Here is a 24,030-nt window from a genome sequence, read left to right as displayed (position 1 = left end):
CATGATAATTAGATTTTGGAATGCAATCGAATCAAAGTTGTTGTGATCAGTCAAATTGTTGAGTCTATGAATGATTTTTTATTGAGTGGATGCAGAAAGAATCAATAAGAGAATTTCAGAGTGGGCCTAATGCTTGAGGACTGACCATTGAGGGTCATTTGGGAGAAACAAGAGTTGTGATTGTGGTCAGATTTGTGGATCTATAGTTTGGTCCTATGATTATGACATTGGGATTTTAGATTCTTTGAACGTGTGATTAGAGTTAAGAGTGGAAGCTTGGGGACCTTGGAGATTGGTCCAAATAGTTGACAGAGTGTGAGACAATTAAGCATGAAGCCTTGAGAAGGTAGGGTTGTTCCAAAATAAATTAGAAAATGGAAACTTTCCTAGTAAATGCTAGTTGGTCCATGATGCTCTACATTACAAACCAAGATCCTCCATCTTCAATACAAGCCTCATACACTTAATATGAATTGGTGAGAAATATGAATAATTTTTGCATATATATCAGAGCTTCAATTAGAGTTTGTCACACTTAGAAATAAGGTGAAAGACAAATTTCTAGACTTAATCAATTAGAGTGCTCTTTCTCAGTTTAGGATATTTGACATTATATTGCAATACTGAGAAGGTTTCATTTGAAGAACATGTTTGCTTCAACAAGAAGACAACATCTAGTCATTACAAGATGACTTTGGAGACAAATCATTTATTTTGAGAAAAAAGGGATAAATCATTCTTCTAAAGAAATAGGTATGTCATTTCAAACCCATCCTATTGTATGAATTTAACTTGTGTATACTTAAGTGAATTAGTTTCTTGTTTAAAAAATGAGATGGATTACTATGGCAGGATTGTTTACCAATAAAAAAGCATAGATTTTTTTTTAATATCCACAACACAATATCATTTGTAAATTACCTCATGTTCAAGGTTCTCTTTAAAGGAAAATTGGACAAACTAATGCTTTATCTCCATCTACAAAAATAGTTAATCCTCAGCCTTACCAATAAATAAAGAAATCATGGCTAGTTATGATAAGTATCACTCCCTTCCTCACAAGATACTTCATTCACACAATTTTTTGGTATTAAATCAAATGTAACAAGTAAAAAAAAATCTAAATATAGTAATGAATCATTGGGAGAAGTGAAGAATTAATTGTGCAAGAACAAGGAAAGGAAAAAGGTTGCTTTGTTTGCAAATTGTGAACTACAACTCATCAAAATTAATGTAAAAATCAATAATCATGTGGTATCCCTAAAGAAGGAAAAAAACCTTGGAACAAGAGGAGCCACATAGTACACCATTGAGATTTCACATCGATCACAAAATGGATCAAATTAAAATCATGGCCTAGCCCATTATAGATGTTGAAAACATGTAACCAAGGTATGAGATTTATTCTAATTTTTATAAAAAATAGTTTTGATTATGACATAGCATCCATTTCACATGAACTCAATAACATGGTTGAGCCTTCCTATGTTTGTACTCAAGTTGATAGTGGTGCACATGAGATATATATTGTGGCCTCGAAGCATAAAGGTCACAATTTTTTTCATCAAACTGTCAAAGATGTTTAAAGGACACAAGATGTGAGTATGGGTGGTCACAAAAATTTGAGAAGGCCATACTATTTATTTTCTGAGCAAGACAACACTTACAAGAGATCAAGGAAAGATGCAATGAGCTAGACAATACATTTGGACCTATTTGTGAGGATTTTGAGAGGTAATCTATCAAAATATATAGACCTCAATGGATTTTTATAGGTTGTAAACTTTACATTCACAATGTTAGATCCCTACAATTGTCATTTTAATTAACATATTTCATTGGCAAGTGTAATTATTGTGCTATCTTGACATTAGTTTGAGATTTTATGGGTAGGTGATTTTTTTTTCATAGGTTGGTTGAAGCCCCTATCCAATCTTGGTTGTTTCCCTACACACATGATTAATGATATCTGCTCATATTGGTCACCATAGTGCAGATCTCTAGCCACCTCAATTTTGTAGTGCAATTGTTTTGTGCATAATGGAACTGTTTATTTTTTGGAGCCATATCTTGCATATACGACATTATAGGGATTCCAATTTTACATGTTTTCATTTATGATTATTATATAAGGAATCTATCATTGTAACTAATCGGTTTTGAAATTCATCCTTTCATAATAATTTTGACTATTGGGAACTATAAGTCTTCGCAAGTTGGCATCTTAAAACATCTTAGGTGGCTTCATCTCTTGCACTATCTCTACTGACTTGCCCTCAAACTAGGTACTCTAAGCATGTCCGTGTTCAGAAAATAAAAAGTAAAATATTCATCTCTATCCTATACCCCTTCTACAAAAAAAAAAATTAGGGTTTTCTAATGTGGGGATTAGGAAGGAGACTTTATTTCAATTAAAACCTTAAGCATAGATTAGGGTAACTAGTAGACACAAAATAAATCAAAAGTACTTCAAGCTTAATCTACGCACCACAAACTAACTAGAACCTTTTCTAGAAAGAAAAAGCACAACTTTTCATAATATAATCATGTACCTACTGTAAAAATACAAGGAGATCTTAGAATTGTACTTGATGTCTGCACATATTTCCCACCAAAATTTATTTCTTATTGATTCAAATCTGTACATACCAGCTCCAACCCTTTCCTAGGTTGAATAACATTCATTTATATGCTATATTTCTTGACCTTACATATTCATTACTACTTGTTCAATCAAAACAAAACTTTGATTGTTGACCTTCCAAATTTGCAAAAAAAGTTGCTCAGCAACAATATTTGTTGCATGACAACTTTTTGTCAATTTTTGCAACATTTCCATATTTCTAATCAAATGCCTTCCAAGGTGATAAAATTGCATATGAATATGTATGTATGTATGTATGTATGTATGTATGTATATGTATGTATATATAGAGAGATCTTGTGGATTGTGGAGATCAATGGAGATCTAGGATTTCATTGTCATGCCCTTGTGATCATTGTATATGTATGCATGTATGTATGTATATATATGTATATATACATGTGTATATGTATATATATGTGTGTGTGTGTGTGTGTGTGTGTGTGTGTGTGTGTGTGTATGTATGTATATATGTATGTATGTATATAAACAGAGAGATCTTGGCACAACAGAAAAACAATAAAACTCACTGAAGAGGTAACATGGCCACAAGTATTGTCACAAGCTTTTAAACATAACTATATAAGGAGTGAATCAAGACATAAATAGGTTAACCTTACATTAACTATAAACTACAACACAAAGGTTGCACAAGGTTATTACATGCAATATTGTTTGCCTCCAGTGTGCAAACACCTCGGACATAGTTAGGTAGCACTTAACTATTTTAAGACATTATATGTTAACTCATGAGGCTCATTCCCTTGCAAAAGCCTCTCGCCAAATCACTCAAGATGGCTAGAATATCTAGCCAAGAACCTCCTATATTGCTCAATTTCTTGAGTTCATCTCTTGCGTAATTTTGATTATGTATAAGAGGATTATATGTTTCTTTATTTTTTCCAATATATATGTTCATTCTAAATATGTACTCAATGGAATCCGAAAAAATTGCATTTCAATTCTTTGTTGGGGACATAATCATATTTTATTCCTTAATTTTGGATGCAATAATGAGGGTTTTAGATCAAGCCATGGGAGAGCATTTGAGTTGTGATCATAAAATTGGGAATGATTTATGTCATGTAAAATCAACTTCACATTGTGTTGTAACTCTGGCATAGGTGTTTGATCCTCGATAGCTTTCATTTTAGAATTTCAGCATTCAAGTTTTCAAGTTTCCACTTCATTATATGTTTGGTTTATCAATAATTTCCTCCATTTAGATTACTATATGATCTAGAATGTTATGAATTATTGAAGCCAATAGTAACTTCTCTCATGTGTCCATAAAATGTAGCACAGGTTTAGGGTCCCTTGGCTCCCAAGAAATTGTAGCATAGGTTCAATGTAGTAACTCCTAACACTCAACTCTTTACTGAAGTTATCCTCACTGCCATAATGACATTACCTCTAAACCATGCAAAGGATTTTGGAGTGGTTCCCAACCTTGAAACACTCTTATAACTTAAGAAACGATAAAGAAAATACAAATGCAATACATGAAAAATTGCACAACGTGTAGGCTTTATATATAGAGAGAGATCCTTTTTAAGGTGCTTATTACATATTCGCACAATAGAAAAAAATTTCTAGCTACATACATATTCCAAAATCCAAATAATAAAACAATAAAACTCACTCGACCCATGCTAAGTGACAAGCCATAACCTAGTTCAATTGGTCTAGTTGTTGATTAGTTGGGTTGATTAAAAATTCATGTAGACCTTCCATTAGATTAGGTACAATAAATTGAACAATCAATTGTTCCCAGCTAGCATAAACTTGATTGATCTATTTAGACCCATTGATTATTGTCAAGCTTTTAAACATAACCATATAAGGAGTGAGTTAGGATGTATATAGGTTAACCTTACATTAACTGTAAAATAAACCACAAAGGTTGCATTAGGGTATTATAGTATTGTAATTATTAAAAAATTGCCTAATTCACCCGAGTGGGTGTATGATGGTGAAGAGTTGTATTAAGAAAGTAAAGCTCATCAGTGGTTATAAGAATACAACTACATTAAAAAAAATAGAAACAAGAACTACATATTCGTTAGACTGAGTAGTTCAAGGGTCTTGATCCTATGGATATGGGTATGTAGGCAGTTTAGTAGGTGCAATATGCCTCCAGTGTGTACACGTCTTGGACATAGTGATGCAGGAGCATCCAGTGGTGTAAGGACAATCCCGTATCACCTAAAAATATTCTTAGTGTTAGTTTATGTTTAATGTGCTTTTATTTTTGGATACCCATTTGGGTCAAATAGAGATTCCAAGTCTCATAGTTCCATTATTGGTTTTTTGGGTTAGTGTTTTTGAGCACCTTGGGATATGTGCCAATGTAAAAAATAGGTTATTTTGTAATTGAGTAATAATTATGATGAGTTAGAGGGTTTAAGTTGGAGGGATGATTATACTTGTAATTTGAAACACTCCAAAACAAGAATTAGGTCAATAAGGCTTTACGGTTTGAAAGTTATTGTAATTTTAAGTTGCTTAGAGACCTCCTAAGAGTGCTACAAAGTCAGATTTGAGGCACTAAATGGTCTTGTATAGGCCCAAAAAATGAGGAATGAGTGAATCTTGTCCATAGGTCTATAGACTACTTGGAGAGCTTTCTAGAAATTAAATGGTTCATCAATTAGAGTCTCGAATCAAAAGTTATCCCTCCTGGAAGCTGGACTACCATTTCTAGATTCTTCTAATTTTACACCAACTTCTGACATGTTTTCTAAAACCTTATATTTTGGAAGTGGATGCCAAACTGCATATTCTATAATTTATTCCTAACCCTAAACCTAATTTGGGCTACTTAAGGTCATTTCTTGCATTGTAAACACAGTTTTTGGTGAAGTTTGGGAGAAGGTACTATAAGAAGGGTTTTCTCCAAAATTTGATAACATTGTAAGCCCATAGGGCATGTCATGGAGTCTATTTTTGTTGTACTAAATGTAATAGCATATCACTTCGTATAATAATATTCCCCTTTTCCTGTTGTGTTCATTTTTTTTTGGGTTGTGCCCTCATCAAGTGGTATCAGAGTAGGTTTTTCATGAGTGTGTAGACAAAGCGCCGACTATGAGGTAGTTTGCACTAGGACTATGTGGTTGTGGGTTTTGATATAGCAAGAAGATGCCTCCATGAAGGTAGCATGGTGGAAGGGTCAGAGTTGTTCCTCCTAAGGTTAGAGCCCTCTAGAGAAAAGTTCAGGCATTGCAGTAGGAGATCCGTAGAGAGATGAATATAGCCATAGGCTAAAAAAGTGAGGAGGAAAATGAAGAAGAATGAAATACTATGTAGGAAGGGGAAGGAGATGGAGAAGTCCTAAACTAGGTAGAGGAGAATATTTTTAGGGTCATTTCCAAGTTAGGAAAAAGACCTAAAATTGACATTGGAGAGGAATATTTTGAGTATGAGGATATCAGGGACCCTGATAGGATTAAGTTTGTGAAGGCCAAAATGAAAGGCCATGCCAAAATCTGGTGGCAAGATATTTAGTTGGAAAGAAATAGAAGAGGAAATGAAACAATCACAAGATGGGATCGCATGGTGGACAAACTAAAGAAGTAGTTCATTCTTGTTGATTACGAACTTGATTTGTTCAAGAAGATGCAAGGGTTAAAGCAAGTGAGAAAATTTGTCCAAGAATACATAGAGGAATTTTATCGAGTCCTTATTAGGGTGGGACATGCGGAAGCAAACAAGGAGAAGGTTGCCCATTACCTAAATGGGTTAAGACCTAGCATTCAGGAGGAGTTAAGTCTGGTTAGAATTACTAGCATTGAAGAGGCATACTAGTTTGCCTTTCAAGTTGAGGAGAAGTTTAAAAAAAAGTTTGATAGAAGGAAAAGAAGACATAGTTAAGGAGGAATGGGTGGTGGTAGGTCATTTGGACGTTGAAATGAGAACCAGAAGAAAAATGAAGATGTGGGTACCAACTGAAACCAAAGGAATGAGGGTTTCAACCACTCACATGATCAAAACTTTTGAGATCATAGAGGAAGAGGTAGAGAACATGGACAAGGTTCAGAAAGAGGAGGCTTCTGTGGTACCTATTTTCATTGCAATGAAGAAGGTCATCGTGCCTACAAATTCCCTCAATGACAAGGAAGGATAGATAGGAGAGTTGATAGTCAAGCAAGGGTTGCTCATGTGGATGATGATGCACAGTAATTTCATTTAGAGGATGAAAAAAGAGGAGAGGTTTTGGTTAATGAAAGGGTCTTGTTGAGTGGTGAGACTGAACCTAGACAAAGGAGGAGTTTGTTTCATACTAGGTGCAAGTGTGAGGGTAAATGTTGTGATGTGCTTGTTGATGGTGGGAGAACTGACAACTTGGTGTCAGAGGAGATGGTCTCAAAGCTAAAGTTCAAGAGGGAGAAACACCCCCATCCCTATCGGATTGCTTGGGTGTAAGATGATCAGAAGGTCCTAGTTAGTGGGCAATCTTTGGTAAAGTTCAAGGTTGGGAGTTACCATGACAAGGCTCATTGTGATATCATCCCAATGGATGTCTATCATTTATTGTTGGGAAGGTCATGGTAGTTTGATAGGAATGCTATACATGATGGTCATGCAAATACATACTCTCTAACAAAGGATGGAGTTTGCCACAAATTGAAGCCCCTTATAAAGGAGGGTGGTGAAAAGGTATGCAGTAGTGCTAGGGTATGTCTTGTTGATGGAAGAAAATTTTTGGATGGCATGAAACATCAGCATATGTGTTATGCTTTAATTCCTAGAAAGGATAAGGAAAGTAGTAGTGAAGTTCCACTTGAACTTTTGGGTTTATTAAATGAGTATAGAGATGTCATCTCTGATAATGTTCCTGAAGGGTTGCCACCAATAAGGCAAATCAGTCATCAAATAGATTTAGTCCCTGGAGCTAGTTTGCCTAACAAGGCTTCTCAAAGGATGAGTCCTACTGAGACTAAGGAGCTAAACAGACAAGTTTAGGATTTGTTGAAGAAAGGTTTAATTTGAGAGAGTCTGAGTCCATATGCAGCACTTGCAGTACTAGCACCAAAGAAGGATGGAGAGTGAAGAATGTGTACAAACTCTTAGGCTATAAATAAAATAACCATCAAGTACCAGTTTCCTTTGCCAAGGATGGATGATCTTGTGGACTACTTGAGTGGAGCTCAATACTTCACAAAGATAGATCTCAAGAGTGACTATCACTAGATATGGATACAAGAGGGAGATGAGTGGAAGACTTCATTCAAGACCAAGGAGGGTCTATATGAGTGGTTAGTCATGCCCTTTGGACTAGCCAATGTGCCAAGCACCTTCATGCGGCTTATGAATGAGGTACTAAAGAGATTTTTAGGAAAAATTTTCATTGTCTATTTGGATGATATTTTGATTTTCAGTATATGAATATTTATTGCACATTCGTAGTGTCCTTCAAAGGTTGAGGGAAGAGAAATTTTTGATTAATATGAATAATGTAGCCTTTTCAGAAGGGTGTTAGTCTATTTGGAGTTTGTTGTATTAGCTAAAGGTCATCTTGGAATGGCCTACTCCAAGGTCTGCCACTGAGGTAAGGTCATTCCATGGTCTAGCTAGTTTTTATAGGAAGTTAATTAGGAATTTCAGTAGTATATGTGCACCCCTAATTAAAACAATGAGGGGGGATAGAAAGGAGTTCAAGTGGACTATAGGAGCTACAAGGAATTTTGAATTGTTAAAGAAGAAGGTGACAGAGAAACCTATGTTGGCACTTCCTAATTTCAATAGTGTTTCAGGTAGATTGTGATGCTAGTGGCAATGATATTGGGGTTGTGTTGAGCCAAGAAGGTAAGCCTATTTCCTATTTTAGAAAAATTGAATGATGCAAAGAAGAAGTATTCTATTTATGATCAGGAGTTCTATGCAATAGTTGAAGCCTTAAAGAAATGGAGGCATTATTTGTTGCCAAAAGAATTTGTCTTGTATACTGATCATCAAGCATTGTAGTACCTAAATAGCCAAGGTAAATTAAATCAGAGACATTTGAAATGGGTAGAGTTCATGCAAAGCTATACATTTGTATTGAAACATGGAAGCGGAAGGTCTAATAGGGTTACAAATGCATTAAGTAGGAGATAGCTATTGCTAATAGAAATGCAGGTTGAAGTGGTTGGGTTTGATGAACTCAAGAATCTATACCCTGAGGATCTTGATTTTGCAAAGGCTTGGAAATCTTGTAGAGAACCTGTTACTCTAGACAAGACCAAGTGGCTAGATTACATGATTCAGGATGGTATGTTGTTCAAGGACAGTCAATTTTGTATTCCAAGGAGTTCCATGAGGGAGAACTTGACCAAGGAGAAACACATTAGAGGAATCACAGGACACTTTGGTCAAGATAAGACCATTGCCATTATTAGTTAACATTATTTTTGGCCTCAATTGTCACAAGATGTGAAGAAGTTTGTGCAGAGTTGTTGAGTATGCCAAACAACGAAAGGATTTAGTCAAAATACTAGACTCTATTAGCCATTACCTATTCCATCAAAGCCTTGGGAGGACATAAGTATGGATTTTTTTCTTGGATTTCTAAGGACACAAGGGGTAATGACTCAGTATTTGTGGTGGTTGATAGGTTCTCCAAGATGGCACATTTCATTCCATGCCACAAGACTCATGATGCAGTGCATACTGCAAATTTATTTTTTAGAGAGGTGGTGAGGCTACATGGTTTCCCAAAAAGTATTTTTTTTGATAGAGATACTAAATTTGTAGGGTATTTCTGGAGGACTTTGTGGAAGAAATTAAGGATAGAATTGAATTTTAGTTCTACACATCATCTGCAGACTGATGGACAAACAGAAGTAGTGAATAGAAGTCTAGGTAATTCTTTGAGGTGTTTAATAGGCGATAAGCCCAAGGGATGGGATTTGATTCTACCACAAGTAGAATTTTCTTACAATAATTCTATGAATAGGAGTATTGGTAAATCACCATTCCAAATTGTATATGGGAGTATTCCAAGGATTGCACCAGAGCTAAGGAAGATGGAGCAAGGGGAGAGGAAAAGTACTGAGGTAGAAAACTTTGTTGAATATTTCAAGAACCTACATGAGGAGGTACATGCACATATTACTAAGATGAACCTCCAATATAAGGCTAGAGTAGATCAAAAGAGGAGACATAAGGAGTTCCAAGTTGGGGATATAGCTATGGTATACATGAGGAAGGAATGATTTCTAATGGGTACCTACCACAAGTTGAAGATGAAGAAATTTGGTCCCTGCAAAATTTTAAAGAAACATGATTCAGGAAATGCATATGAGGTGGTGTTGCTAGATGGGATTCACATTTCTCCTATTTTCAATATTGCACACTTAACAGAATATCATGATGATGGTACAAAGGAGGAGTTGATGTTGGAGCCATGTCCAATTCCTACTTCTGAAAAGGAAGAGATTGAAGAAATTCTAGATAGTCATGTGGGTTGGATTACTAGAAATAAGTAGTATGAAGAATACCTGGTGAAGTGGAAAGGATGACCAATGGAGGATTCAACTTGGATATTTGTGACGGAGGTTTCCCATTAGGTTTTCCTCTACCAACTGTCAAGTGATAGGGTCACTTTTTAATTTACCTTGGGTGTTTGATGTAGGAGAATCCAGTGGTGTAAGGATAATCCTATATCACCCAAAAATATTCTTAGTGTTAGTTTCTATTTAATGTGTTTTTATTTCTAGATACCCATTTGGGTCAAATAGAGATTCCAACTCTCATAGTTCCACTATTGGTTTTTTAGGTTAGTGTTTTTGAGCACCTTGGGATATGTGCTAATGCAAAAAAAAGGTTATTTTGTAATTGAGTGATAATTATGATGAGTTAGGGGGTTTAAGTTAGAGGGATGATTATAAAGCACTCCAAAAAAATAGTTAAGTCAAAAGGCTTTACGGTTTGAAAGTTATTGTAGTTTAAATTTGCCTAGAAACCTCCTAAGAGCACTCCTAAGTGAGATTTGAGGAACTAAACGGCCTCATATGGACCCACAAAATGGGGAGGCAAGTAAAGCTAGTCCATAGGGTTATAGAGCACTTGGAGAGCTTTCCATAAATGTAAACGGTTCATCAATCAGAGTCCTGGATCAAAAGTTATGCTTCCCAAAAGTTGGACTACCATTTTTGGATTCTTCTAATTTTATACTGACCTTTGACGTGTTTTCTAGAACCTTCTATTTTGGTGGTGGATTCCAAATGGCATATTCTAGAATGTATTCCTAACCCTAAACCTAATTTCAACTACTTAAGGTCATTTCTTGCATTGTAAACACAATTTTTGGTGGAGTTTGGGAGAAGGTATTGTGAGAAGGGTTTTCTCTAGAATCTAATAACATTGTAAGCTCATAGAGCATGTCGTGGAGTCTATTTTTATTGTATTGAATGTAATAGCATATCATTTTTTATAATAATATTCTCCTTTTCCTATTGTGTTCATTTTGTTTTGGGTTGTGCTCTCATCAGTTAGGTAGCCTTGGATATAGTTAGGTAGCACTTAACCATGTATGTATGTATGTATGTATGTATGTATGTATGGATGTAACTATTCTCTACTTAATAGTGTCATCCACATGTTGGGGGGGGGGGGGGGGGGGTGGGGGGTGCAGTTGAGCTTGCACCTTCTACAATATTTCATTTCCATTATTTGCACTCTTTGAATCAAAGGCATATAACTTTATCACTTGTAACTATAATTTTCAAATAGTACAAACCACAATAGTTTATTACAATTCTATGGTTCTCTTTGTAAGTTTATAAATTTGAAGTTTTAAAATTAATTGCATTTATGTACATCTTTTTCAAGTTTGATATTTCTCTTTTTCCTGACTCACAGTCCAAGAATAATTTTTCAAAACACATACTAACTAGTTGGAGATTGAGCCAAAAAATTGTAAGAGCAATTGTGCCAAAAGAGCTAAAAAATATAATTGGTGCACGATAATCATCTTTTTATGCTCTTTTTGGCACAGTTGTTCTTATATTTTATTATTTCTGGTGAGAACAAAATTCCAAACTAATCAGGTAGGTGATCCAAAATTAAATTAAAATTTATTGAGGCATGTTTAAATACCTTATTTCACATGTTATTGAATGTTATGTGTTTATGTGCTCCCATTAATAAATGTTAAAGAATGAATTTTCTAGGCTAGTATACCAGTTCTTAAGCCCAAAATAGATAAATCATGATTTGAAATACAAACTTGGGTGCTTAAATTAATGAATGAGCACATCAAGAAAAAGACCTTATGTGATGAATGATTATATGATTTTCTACATATTTCACCACATAGTAATGCATTGCAACTTCACATACATTTTTAAGTAGACATTTGTGAGCACTAAGACATTTGTGACCACTAGGTGTCTGAAGGCTCCATGCAAAAACATGTAGAAACAAAAAGTTCATGATGAACATTTTTGATGACATGTTTGCCAAGAGCATACACAAGTTCCTCAAGGTGACTTTGCATTATTAAATTTTCATGTTTTCCAACACCACTTCTCTTCCTCCATATCTTGCACAAATAAAAATGTTGCCTCCAACATTGCAATGATATGATAAATGGGAATAACACATGCCCAAGCCATAACCTAGTTAAATTGGTCTAGTTTCTAATTAGCTAGGTTGATTACAAATTCCTATAGAATGGTCATTAGATTAGGTACAATAAAATGAACAATCGGTTGTTCCTAGCTAGTAGGATCAAATATAGTTTTCCAAGGTGATAAAATTGCATATGCAGATGCATCACTTGAATGTCAAGCATGAAGCACATTCCCCAATTTATAACGAATGGTTGGATATAAAGGCTCCATATGCTGGCCCAATAATGGAAGCCAAGGATGTAACCATGCATGTATTGGAATGCTCTCCCTGTGAGGATCCTAAGTATCTACTATTGTTGTTAATTTGGGCATCACTATATGATCCAAAATGTTATGAAGTACTAAATGTTAGGATTTAACCACGGATAGAAATAACAATTACATGCAAATATAAACAATATTAGAAAATAATAGATCAAATAGAAAAGAACACAAGAAACCAAGATTTAATGCAGTTCACCCAAACCCTGGGCTACATCCACCAAATAGCAAGTCCAATATTATTATGATCCAGTGATTACAACCTGATTACAATCTGTAATCCCTTACAACTCAATACTACTGCAAGAAGCAATTCTTGCCTTATGCCTTATCAAACAATCCCTAACCCTAAGCCCTTTTATACAAGTATTTTTTCCACTTTAGGGTTAAAAATAGTTAAAACATGTCGGCCATAAATTGGTGAATATAAGTAATAGCCAATTGGCGAATATTAGCCATTGGCGAATATTAGCCATTGGTGAATAGTAGCCCAAAAAAATTTTGGTACAGTACTTCCTTGATCAGTCACCACAAACTAAATCTAAAGTTGGTAGTAACTTCTCCCATGTCTCTAGAAAATGTAGCATAGGTTCAGGGTCCCTTGGCTCCCAGGAATTTGTAGCAGCTATTCTCACTACTGGAAGTATAAATTTAGTAAAGAGTTGAAGAAGCAAGTTTTTCTTTTCTATAAATGCCAAATCACGAGGCTCATTCCCTTGTAGAAGCCATAACCCAGTTAAATATACGTATATATCAAACTAGCTAATCAACAACTAGACCCATTTAACTAGGTTATGGCTTGTTTCTTTCTAAAAATATCTTCTATGATATATTTTTGTAAAATTTCATGCGAACTTTGCCCATTTTTCCTGGTCTGCATTATTTTTGTGGAGGATCTTGAGGTAAGTCACTTAGCACCTTAAAAAAGATCTCTTTGTATATACATACATACATACATACATACATGTATATATGTATATATGTATGTATATGTACTTATGTATGTATGTATGTATATGTGTGTATGTATGTATGTACACACACACACACATATATACATATACATATATATATATATATGTGTATATGTATGTATGTATGTATGTATGTATGTATGTATGTATGTATATAAATAGAAAGATCTTGGCACACCAAAAAAATAATAAAACTCACTCAACAAGTAGCATGGCCATAGATACGATGGAAACACTTATTGGTAAGTAGATTCCTCTTTTTCTCTCTCATTTTTCATGTGCTTTTTTCACTTGAACTATTTTTTCTTAGGGGGCATTTTCTAATATTGAATTCATTTTATGTAGGAGGCAATGAGGACATTCCTAGATGTACCCATGTGATGAATTGCTCATGAGAAATGAAGATGGACTTCACCTGAGAGTAGTAGGAGGCAATGAGGACATTCCAGGTACTTTAAAGATTGATCCTTTCTTAAAGATTGTAGATGTTAACAGGAGAATTTAGATGTTGGGGTGGGGGAGCAAGTCAAATGAGCTTCCACCTTTACATGGTTGGCCTTGATTAGTAGAGAATATTAAACTATTCTTGAAACCAAGTGAAGCTCAACATTAACCTTTGATTGTATGACAACTAGTTGTGCGAATATCTTGGTTTCAGACAATGCAGAAGGATGCCATAGTTCAATTCATATGCATGATGTCAATTCATATGCATATGACATCAAGCGAAGCTGAAAAACACTACAAGTTTACATTTTTGTTAGAGGTCTTTAATTAGGTATTTTAAGTTATAGACCATTATGAACATTGTTCATGATGGTCTATAATTTTAAAAACTTAATAGACCTATTAAAAAAATGTAATTGTGTTGTGCTTTATCAACTCCGCCTATTGTCCATGCATTTGAACATAGTTTCACATGAATTCTTGATTCAAAGTGGAAAAATCTTATTTTGGATGTGATGAAAAAATGACATGCACCAGAAGATGGGAAAATGATGTCACTTTTGCAAGTCTAGAACCTTTTTTTGTACTTTAAAGATTGATCCTTTCTTAAATATTTTAGATGTTAATGGGGAATTTAGATGTTGGACGGTGAAAATGAACTCTTTTCCAGTGCTTTTCTGACGGTCGCCCTTGCCATCGAAAATTGCAAAGGAAAAAGTTTGGTGCCCATCTAATGGGAGCCAATTCCATATCTAGTAAGGCTATGTTAATATTTCGTGCACTATGTTTTAAAGATTTGTGACCATGGATTCCTTTTGAATAGATCTATCAATAGTCCTATAACAAACCTCACTAAATGTCTATTTGGTAGTTTTATTGATGTGGTCGAATTCATACTTGGTTCATGGTAGAATTTTTATCCATAGCCGATGGGAAGCTCGGTCCCAGGCTATATAGCCACATCATGCCTAAACATAGCCTATCCTCACCCTATTTATATTCTTCTATATCTCATTTCAAAATGATGTACTACTATTTGTAGTGATGAGGCGATAATCAGACTGGATTATGTGCATTTGAGTAATGGGCCCTCAAACATGCTTAAATAGCCAACTAGGTTCATACCCCTTGATATGGTAACTCAAAACCCAATTGTTCTCGAAGCCAATTCAGATGCAAACAACTTTATAGTGCCCTCTTTTAGACTACAAGACTCAAAGTTTAACTCCTTAACTATTTTTGTGACAAGATCCAAAGATCATTATCCCTTGAGTGTATACTCCTCTCCACTAAGTGGTAAAACAAGAATTTAGTACTTCAGGCATGGGTAGACCCTCAAGCTCCTATTCTAAGTCATTTGGATGCAAATTACCCAGGTTCCCAAACCTATTCTTCCTCCAAGATGTTAAATCTACACTTTAGGCCTAAAAGAGACCTAATTCCAGGTGAACACCTTAAAATGGCCTTAACAATAAATCTATTGGGATGTTCATTTGTAGGGATTGATATTTGTACTAGAGATTGAAGTTGCTTTTTATATTCAACTACAATCATCCACCTCTCACCTACATGTAACACAATATGAGCTTCAAAATTTGGTAAAACTAAGAGGTATTGTTATTCCAGTTGCCCTTAAAGGCTAATCTTTGTCTACATTATTCTTTTCATAATTTTCTCTTTGATTCCTTCTCAATTTGTGTAATAGGAACCCATTTGATTCTCTCCCTCTATAATCCTAGCAATTAATCTATAGACCTTCTATTTATCAACTACTTTAATGAAGGTAATATTGCTTTTGGTATTGATATTAGCAATTAGAAATTTAGTGTTTACAATTGCAGCAATGTTTTGGCACTTTTCTTATATTTGTATATGGCATGTTATGTTATTGTTCAAGAATTTATATTTTAATTGAGGACCTCATTTACCTGTATTATGTAATTTTTATGTTACATCACTGTAAGGATTTTATCCAAATCAAAGTCATCACTATCAATTTTGATGCATAGATTAGTATTTTAATCTCTAGCCTCAAAATAGAAAAGGAGATTGTGTGGTATGAAAAAAAAATACTTACCCCTAAATTTTCCAATACCTAATATACCATATTTTAAAATTGTAAATCTATGTTGTTCTCCGTGTTGATACAATACTTTGCAACATAAGATTTGGCCCAAACCAAATTTGACCATCAGTGCTTTCTATTTTGGTTTCATTGGTTATCCTATATTTGACGAACTGATTATATAAAGGATGTGAAAGTCATATGAGCACAATGAGAGGAATACTTGATCACATCAGTCACTTTTTCTTCAAATGTTTTGAGATTCCAAAGTACAGTCATATCATTAATGTTTTGAGATCATCAAATTTGTGTGTCACTTAATAAAACTATCTTCCAATCACTTTAAGCTTACAAAATAATAGAGTTCAAAATTCAATAAACTTACTAATACTTGATAGGAGTCAAGTCATGTTTTTTTATCATTAAAAAGAGTAAGAAAGTGTTGTTTCGTGGAATATATTATTGACCTATTAATAGTACAATAATAGCACTAGTACAATTTCAGCACAACAACAATCCATCAAAAACCAAAAAAAAGAGTCAACAATAAAAATGTCTAGTAATGATGTTATTAGCCTATTATTAGCCTAATATATAGTGAGAACATTTCAAAAAAAAAATAAACTCTAGCTATCGTTGATATTTCGACATGACCTGACATTGATGGTATGATAAGCATGTTGAATCATCTCTGGATGTCCTCGATATTTTGACACAGACTGATGTTAATGGTATGACAAACCCACCAAATCATCTCTAGCTAGAGTCGATAGTTCAATGGAGTTTGTCGTTGACGGTATAACAAACCCATCGAATCATCTCTGGCTGGCATGGATAGTTCGATGGTTTGAATTAGTTGTCTGACATCACCATGTGACATAGATGGGGATGATTTTTGATGGATTAGCTCATTGATAAATCAACAGCCATGGAGTGCATCAAACTTTTGACGCAATTCCAGCAACATTGACATTTCACATTTAAGTGTCAAAATTTGAACCACCCACACGTCAAAAAATAGGTCCAAATTTACTAGTTCTAGGATTTATATCATTAACAATATCAAAAGATATCTTCTTAGTACATTTTTTCACTAAATTGCTGCAAGAAAACTCTTCTTGTGCCAAGACCAAATCCAAAATACTAGGCTTATCTCCTATCAAACATCTCAAAAAGTTTCCCAACTTCAGTTTGTCCATCCTTCTCTAGATGAAATGTAGAAAAGTCAATATTCAATGTTTTCCAAAGTATCTTCTGGAAACAACTAGTAAAATTAGTATCTCTATCATAAATTAAAGATCTAGGTAATCCATGCAATCTCACAATTTCCTTAAAGAAAATTTTTTCTATGTGTACTACATCAAATGTCTCCTTACATGGTATGAAATGTGCCATCTTATAAAATTGATCAACTATAAAAAAAGAAGGTAGAATCATTACCCCTATGAGTTCTACATAATCCAAGAACAAAATCCATACTAATATGTTCCCAAGGTTTACAAGGAATAGGTAAAGGTGTATATAAACCAACATTTTGACTTGTTCATTTAGCAACTTGAAAAATTCTACAACTTCTCACAATTTTTTGAACATCCTTATACATCTGTAGCCAAAAGTATCTTTTAGAGAGAAAACTCTCTATCATGTGAATCCCAAAGTGTTTTGCAAGTCCTCCTCTATAATTTTCTTTTATGATATTATCTCTCATAGGTCCTCTAGGTATGCCTAATAGAATTCCTTTAAACAACATATTTTTCTAAATGAAGTAATCAACCTACTTATTTTGTTCATCTAATGTAAATGTATTATAAGTCTTCCAAGGTTCTATGAAATTAGGACTAGTTTCATACAACTTCTTTAGGTCATCAAAACCAAGTACCTCAACTCTCATCTCTGCCAACAAAATTCTTCTGATGCTCAATGCATTTTCCACCTTATTAAACTATCCACTCCTATTATTTAACACAAAAGTAAATTTATGCAAGTACTCAACCCATTTCATATGTCCCTAGTTCAACTTATTTTGATGACCCAAGTAGTGCAAAGCTTTATGATCATTATACAACACAAATTCTTTAGGCATCAAGTAATGTCTCCATTTCTTCAAAGCTTGAACAGTTTCATAAAATTATTGATCATAAACTAAATATTTCCTCTTACCATCATTCAACTACTCACTATAAAAAAAATAGGTTTACCTTCTTTACTGAAAACAACTCATATTGCTCTTCCTCTTTATCAGAGTAAACTTGGAAAACTTTAGTACAATGAAGGAAAAAAATCATAGGTAATTCTATGATCTTTTGTTTTAATGTGTCAAAGCTCTTATCTACATCATGTGTCCATTTAAAATCCTTTTTATGCCCTCTCATTGTCTTTTTCATCACATTCCAAATTAAACTAAAATTCCTGATATACTTTCTATTAAAACTAGCCAAACCATGAAAAAATCTAACCTCAACAAAATTCTTAAGTGTAGGCTATTCAAAAATTACTTTTACCTTCTTAGGGTCCATCTTTGGGCCATCAACAAAAACAAAAAAACCAAGATACACAATTTCTTCCTTCATAAAAGAACATTTCTTCAAATTGATCAACAACTTTTCTTCCTTAATTCTCTACAACACTTGTCTTATATGCATCAAATGTTCCTCTCTATTCTTGTTGAATATCATAATATCATCAAGGTAAACAATCAAAAACTTACCAAATAACTTCTCCAAAAATCCATTCATCAATCTCATAAAAGTTCTAAGTGTGTTAGTTAGACCAAATGGCATAACCAACCACTTATACAAACCTTAATTTGTGTTAAAATAATTCATTCACTTATCTCCTTCTCTAATTTTGATCTGATGATAGCCACTTTTCACATCAATCTTTGTAAAGTACTTTTCTTTACTTAAACAATCCATAATGTCATCTATCTTAGGTAAAGGGAACCTATATTTTACTAATGTCTTATTTATAGATTGAGAATCAGTGCACATTCTCCATGCCACAATTGTCTTAGGTTCCAATACTGTAGGTACTACTCAAGGAATCAAGCTCTCTCTGATCAATCCTTTCTACAACTCTTGCACTTATCTATTCAATTCACCATTTTCAATAGGTGCCAATCAATGTGGTGCTTTATTAAGAAAAATATCTTTGAGGATAAGATCCATACAATGACCAATACTTCTAAAATGAGGCAATCCATCAGGTACATTACCTAAAATAATAGTAAAAAAATTTCAACAAGGATTCAATCTCATGTGCATGCTCAAGTTAATCTTTCTTATCTAATTTTCTAGGAATGAAAGAAAATCTTACATTTAGTTCCTCCAAATCTCTGATAAATTGATTTCCTTCAACACATCAAAATCTAACTATTTTAAAATTCTCGTCCTTAGGTTTCTCTATCAAAGGCTACAAAACTTTTATCTTCCCATTAGCCCAAATAGTGTACTAGTTCAATCAACCATCACATAAATCTTTTTTAGCATACTGCTAGGTTCTTCCCAACAAAACATGGTAAAAATCCATAGGAATAATATCACACAAGACCTCATCATAGTAGTTTCCAATCATGAATTTCACAAGGCATTTTTCACTTACCAGTAACTTGTTCTCATCTTTGACCAAAGTGATGTGATAAGGCTTAGGGTGTTTCAATCTCTACAAGTACAACTTAGTAACCAATTCTTGAGATGCCAAATTATTATAACTACCATTGTCAATAAATACTTTGCAACATTTTCCTATGATGTTACATCTAGTCTTGAAAAGACTTTTCCTAAAAAAGGTTCCTCTTTCATCTCCTCATTACATAAAGTTATCCTAATGATCAGGTTCTCTCCTTCCTTGTGTACATTAGGTGAATTAGATGTGTGTTATTGAACAAAAGCACCACAATTTTTAGAATTAGGACATTCAAAGCCATTGTTACCTTCTTCTCCACACATAAAAAAAAGTTTCCTTAAACCAATATACATCCTCTCTCTTAATATTATTTCTATTTCTAGTGTAACTAGTATAATTACCTCTAGAAATGTTATCTCTTCCCCTGTAAACACTATCTTCTTTCCACTCTAATTTATCTTTGTCTTGAATTGTACTATTAGGTCTACTACATCTCCTTAAGATCTAACTCTGCTTGACTAAAATCTACTTTCTCTTCCTCTTTTCCTTTTCTCATGCTTCTTTTCTAGCTTCTCTTCGGCCTTAAAGGAGAATTGATATGCTTCTTCTATACTATCCATTTTTTCTAGACTAATCTCATCCTATATGGAGATCCTCAAACCATTTAGGTACCTTGCACTTTTATATACTTCATTATCAACATGTCCAGAGCTAATATCCAACTTGTAGAATTCTTCTATTTATTATTTCATGGTCATGTCCTTTTACCTCAAGTTATGTATTATCTTCAAAAAATTAACCTAGTAATCAATGGCAAGGAACTTTCCTTTTAATTAACCAAACATCTTATCCCAAGTTTGTTTTTTTTCCTCTACTTTGTTTATTAGTTTGTGAATAGTTGGTTGACAGTTTTTCTTCCTTAATATATTGGTTTGTACCTTGACTCTTTACTTGCCCTATGGCTTATGGAAAACAAAGAGTTAACATCAAAATGGGTCAATGTAGTAATCTATTCAAAGACCCGAATTGAAAGATATAGCTCCCTTGTAAGTGCAAAATATGCAATGAATTTGTTTCTGGGGTTTTTGGGGGGTATGCTCCTAACCTTAGAGTAGAAGAGGAAAAACCAAGTTGCTCAAAATTTTAAACAACCCAGGAAAAGAAAAGAGAAAAACTCACTAAATGCATTCTACTCAAACCATTAATGCAGAGAAATAGAAACATGCAAAATTCACTACAACAGTGGGAAGAGAGGAAAAGACCATGAAACAGGTAATTTTTGGATTATGTAATTTAGCTGATGTTTTGATAATGCCCAATTTATCTATCCTTCAGCCACTCCATAGATCAGTTTCTGACTTCCTAATGTAATGAGTTAACTAAAGACATGGACCAGCAGAAATAATGGAAGACATGTTTATGCTAAATAGAGTAAAGCACACCATTCATTAAATAAAGGGAATAAAACCAAGCTCATTCACATTCATTCAATTTTTAGCACTAACACATTGATTCCACCAATTCCTCTTAAATTAAATGAATAAAAAAATCTAAAATGAACTCAAAGTCTCACACATTAGTCACAGCTATAGGGGTTTGCCCAAAGTAATTTTTTGTGATCTCATTAACTTCTTGAAAGTTTACATATATAGGCCTTCTCAAAATGGCCAGTTACATTGGATGATTGCTTCATAGAGAATCTACGAACATAAATACTAATAATAGAACAAGTTTAAATCATTTGTCTGTTACAGAGATTATAGAAATGCCAATAGTGGATACAAAAAGAAAGAGAATAAAGAAGAATGAAAGATGTCAAAGACAATTATGTCTTCTTTAGGGTAATCATTTTATCTTTGTACTCTTTCACAATGTCAGTTACATTGTTTATCTCTTTGGTATTTGGAATGATAATGTTGTCAGCCCAGACCATCCAGTAGTCATGCATATCTATTAGCTCATCCATTTTGGTCATTCTCGATTTATACTTTCATGTTTCTCTAATTATAACTGCGTCTATTGCTAAGAGCTCTTGGATTTTAGATACTTAGAAATTGAGAGGGTCAATGGCCTCATTGAAAAATGCCAAGAACTTTGATCTCATTCTGTAAATATGCACAAGCTTTCTATTAGTCGATACAAAAGACTCTGTGTGCAATATTTTCAAGTTGTGAAAGCACTTATCAATAACTTTTTGCACCAGGTCTCATACATCTCCTAGCTTATTTGCAGACCTCATAGAGCTTTCTATGACAAATTCTATGTATTGCCTCCAGTGAAACAATGGCTCTATGCCCATCTTGAGGATCCCATGAGTAATTGCCACATTTGTCTTCATATCAATTACCACTTGTAGAGGGGCCAATTGCTTTGTCAGCTCATTAGACACCTATTGTATAGTCTTCTTATGGTTTGAGGTTACCTCTTTGAGCTTGTGTGCATCAAACACTAGGTTTCCCAAATTTTCCACAAGTAGGTTACCTTGAATCTTCAATTGATCTACCCATGCCCTTCCAACCTACCCGAATTGTCTTTCATGTTGTAAGTCTATCAGTAAGTTCTTTTTTTCTTCTACATTTTGGTCAAATTGACCTAGAGACATGCTTCCAAGAGTAGACCTGATGCATTTAACCAGCTCCTTATTTGAAGCCTTCAACACTTCTTTCTCTACTCTAAGCTCTTCCAGCTTGTCCTTTATTTTCTCATTGTTAGACTTCCAAATGTTTACCATGGAATTGTGAACATGGATACCAAGGTCTAGTGTTCTAATTTGGAAATCATCTTTTGATAGCTTGTGAAATTTGTTGTCTTTCTGTGGCTCAAGTATTTCGATCAGCATGTGACTAGTAGAGGAATCTATAGCCAATGCAGCAATCTTTTGCTTCTTCGCCTTCTTGGATGATTGAGAAGAGGTGACTTGTGTGATCATGTCCTTTGATGGATTACCATCCTCATATCTCCTCTTCCTTCTATCAATAGTCTCCTTGAGCCATGACTCCATAGATATAACATTGACAACTAACTACAAGGTAGTGGGATCAAATAGCTTCCTTGGCATTAACAAAGTTGTGTTTTCCTGGGAAGCAATGGGGAAAGAAGCTACCTTAGTTATTGAAATGGCTAAGGTACATCCTTGTTGGGATAAATCTTTCCCCTAGCTATCCATAGAATTGGTGTCACCATCCAAATTGATGACTTTAATGGGGGAGGTGTTGGGCATTCATTTTACACGAGGTCAACGGTAGGAATCCATAGTGTAATTCCTCTCTTGAAAAGCAAATCTTTTTAAGGATCCACTCCAAGGTTCAGTGTTTGTCTTGCGACGTACCAAAATCCGCTCAGTAGAAGATAAATGTGAATGTTCACGAGGAGGCGTTTGCTAGTTCCAAAAACTCTTTTACCTTGGAATCAAGTAAAATATGTTTCCTGTCTCAAAAATATCACACCAAAAGAACAATATTTTTGTATTTTCTATTTTTCAATGAATGCAACTCTAACAATGCAACTACTATGAGGTCCTATTCTAACAGGGGGGTTAGCAAAGCAAATAACGAAAAATGAAAGCAAATAACATGAAATCAGATAACTTGAAATTCAAATTCCTAAATGGACATAAGCTACAAAAAATGACACGATGCGAGTTAAACCTTCGAAGAAATCGGTAGAGAACCAATGAAAACAGGAGCAGCGCTTCCTAGAATCCACTGATGCAATCGTCGGTGAGAATCTTTAACAAATCAAATGATGTTTCAATCTTCATCAAATTGCAAGGCCACGAAAAGTGCGCTCATGCGAGACAAAAAGCTATGTAGACACAATCGGGTGATCTCTTCTCAAGCTTGTTACATCAACCAAATTCATATATCTGTAGCAAACACCAGAACTAAAAGATCACACAACCAGAAAAAATGTAATAAACCTTTGGTTCAATCACAATCTCATAAATAAAATCCACAAAACAATGACACATTCAAGCAAGAATAACTACACTCCAAATGCTAGCACCAAAAGCATAATTTTATTACATAATAATGGTGGCCCTTTTTACATTTTACAATGGGGTGTTTATAAGAAATCATCTCCTCAATTTGTGTTGAGAGTGAGAGATATCTTGATGCAATAAAATGCTTTTAAAACATTAAAACAAACTAAATATATACAAATTGGTAATCTAACTAGTGCTCAGAGGGACTCCATCCATATTTTATTCATTAATTGGATGCATGAGCCCTTTACATGTCGAAAATAATGAAAGCATGAGAGAGAAAGTAGGAGGAAGCCATCAGTCGAAGTAGAAGTGCATGGAGACACCAAAAATAGAAGTTGGGCCTTCACTTGATGTGTGTCAGAGTTAACTTGCCATCAAAATGCATTTTCAATCCATGGAAAGTGATATTT

The sequence above is a fragment of the Cupressus sempervirens genome, chromosome 1 (genome assembly GCF_028749045.1).
Source record: "Cupressus sempervirens isolate cs-2001-9-10 chromosome 1, ASM2874904v1, whole genome shotgun sequence".
Taxonomy (NCBI): domain Eukaryota; kingdom Viridiplantae; phylum Streptophyta; class Pinopsida; order Cupressales; family Cupressaceae; genus Cupressus; species Cupressus sempervirens.
The sequence above is the reverse complement of the archived record's forward strand: the minus strand, read 5'-3'. Positions refer to the sequence as shown.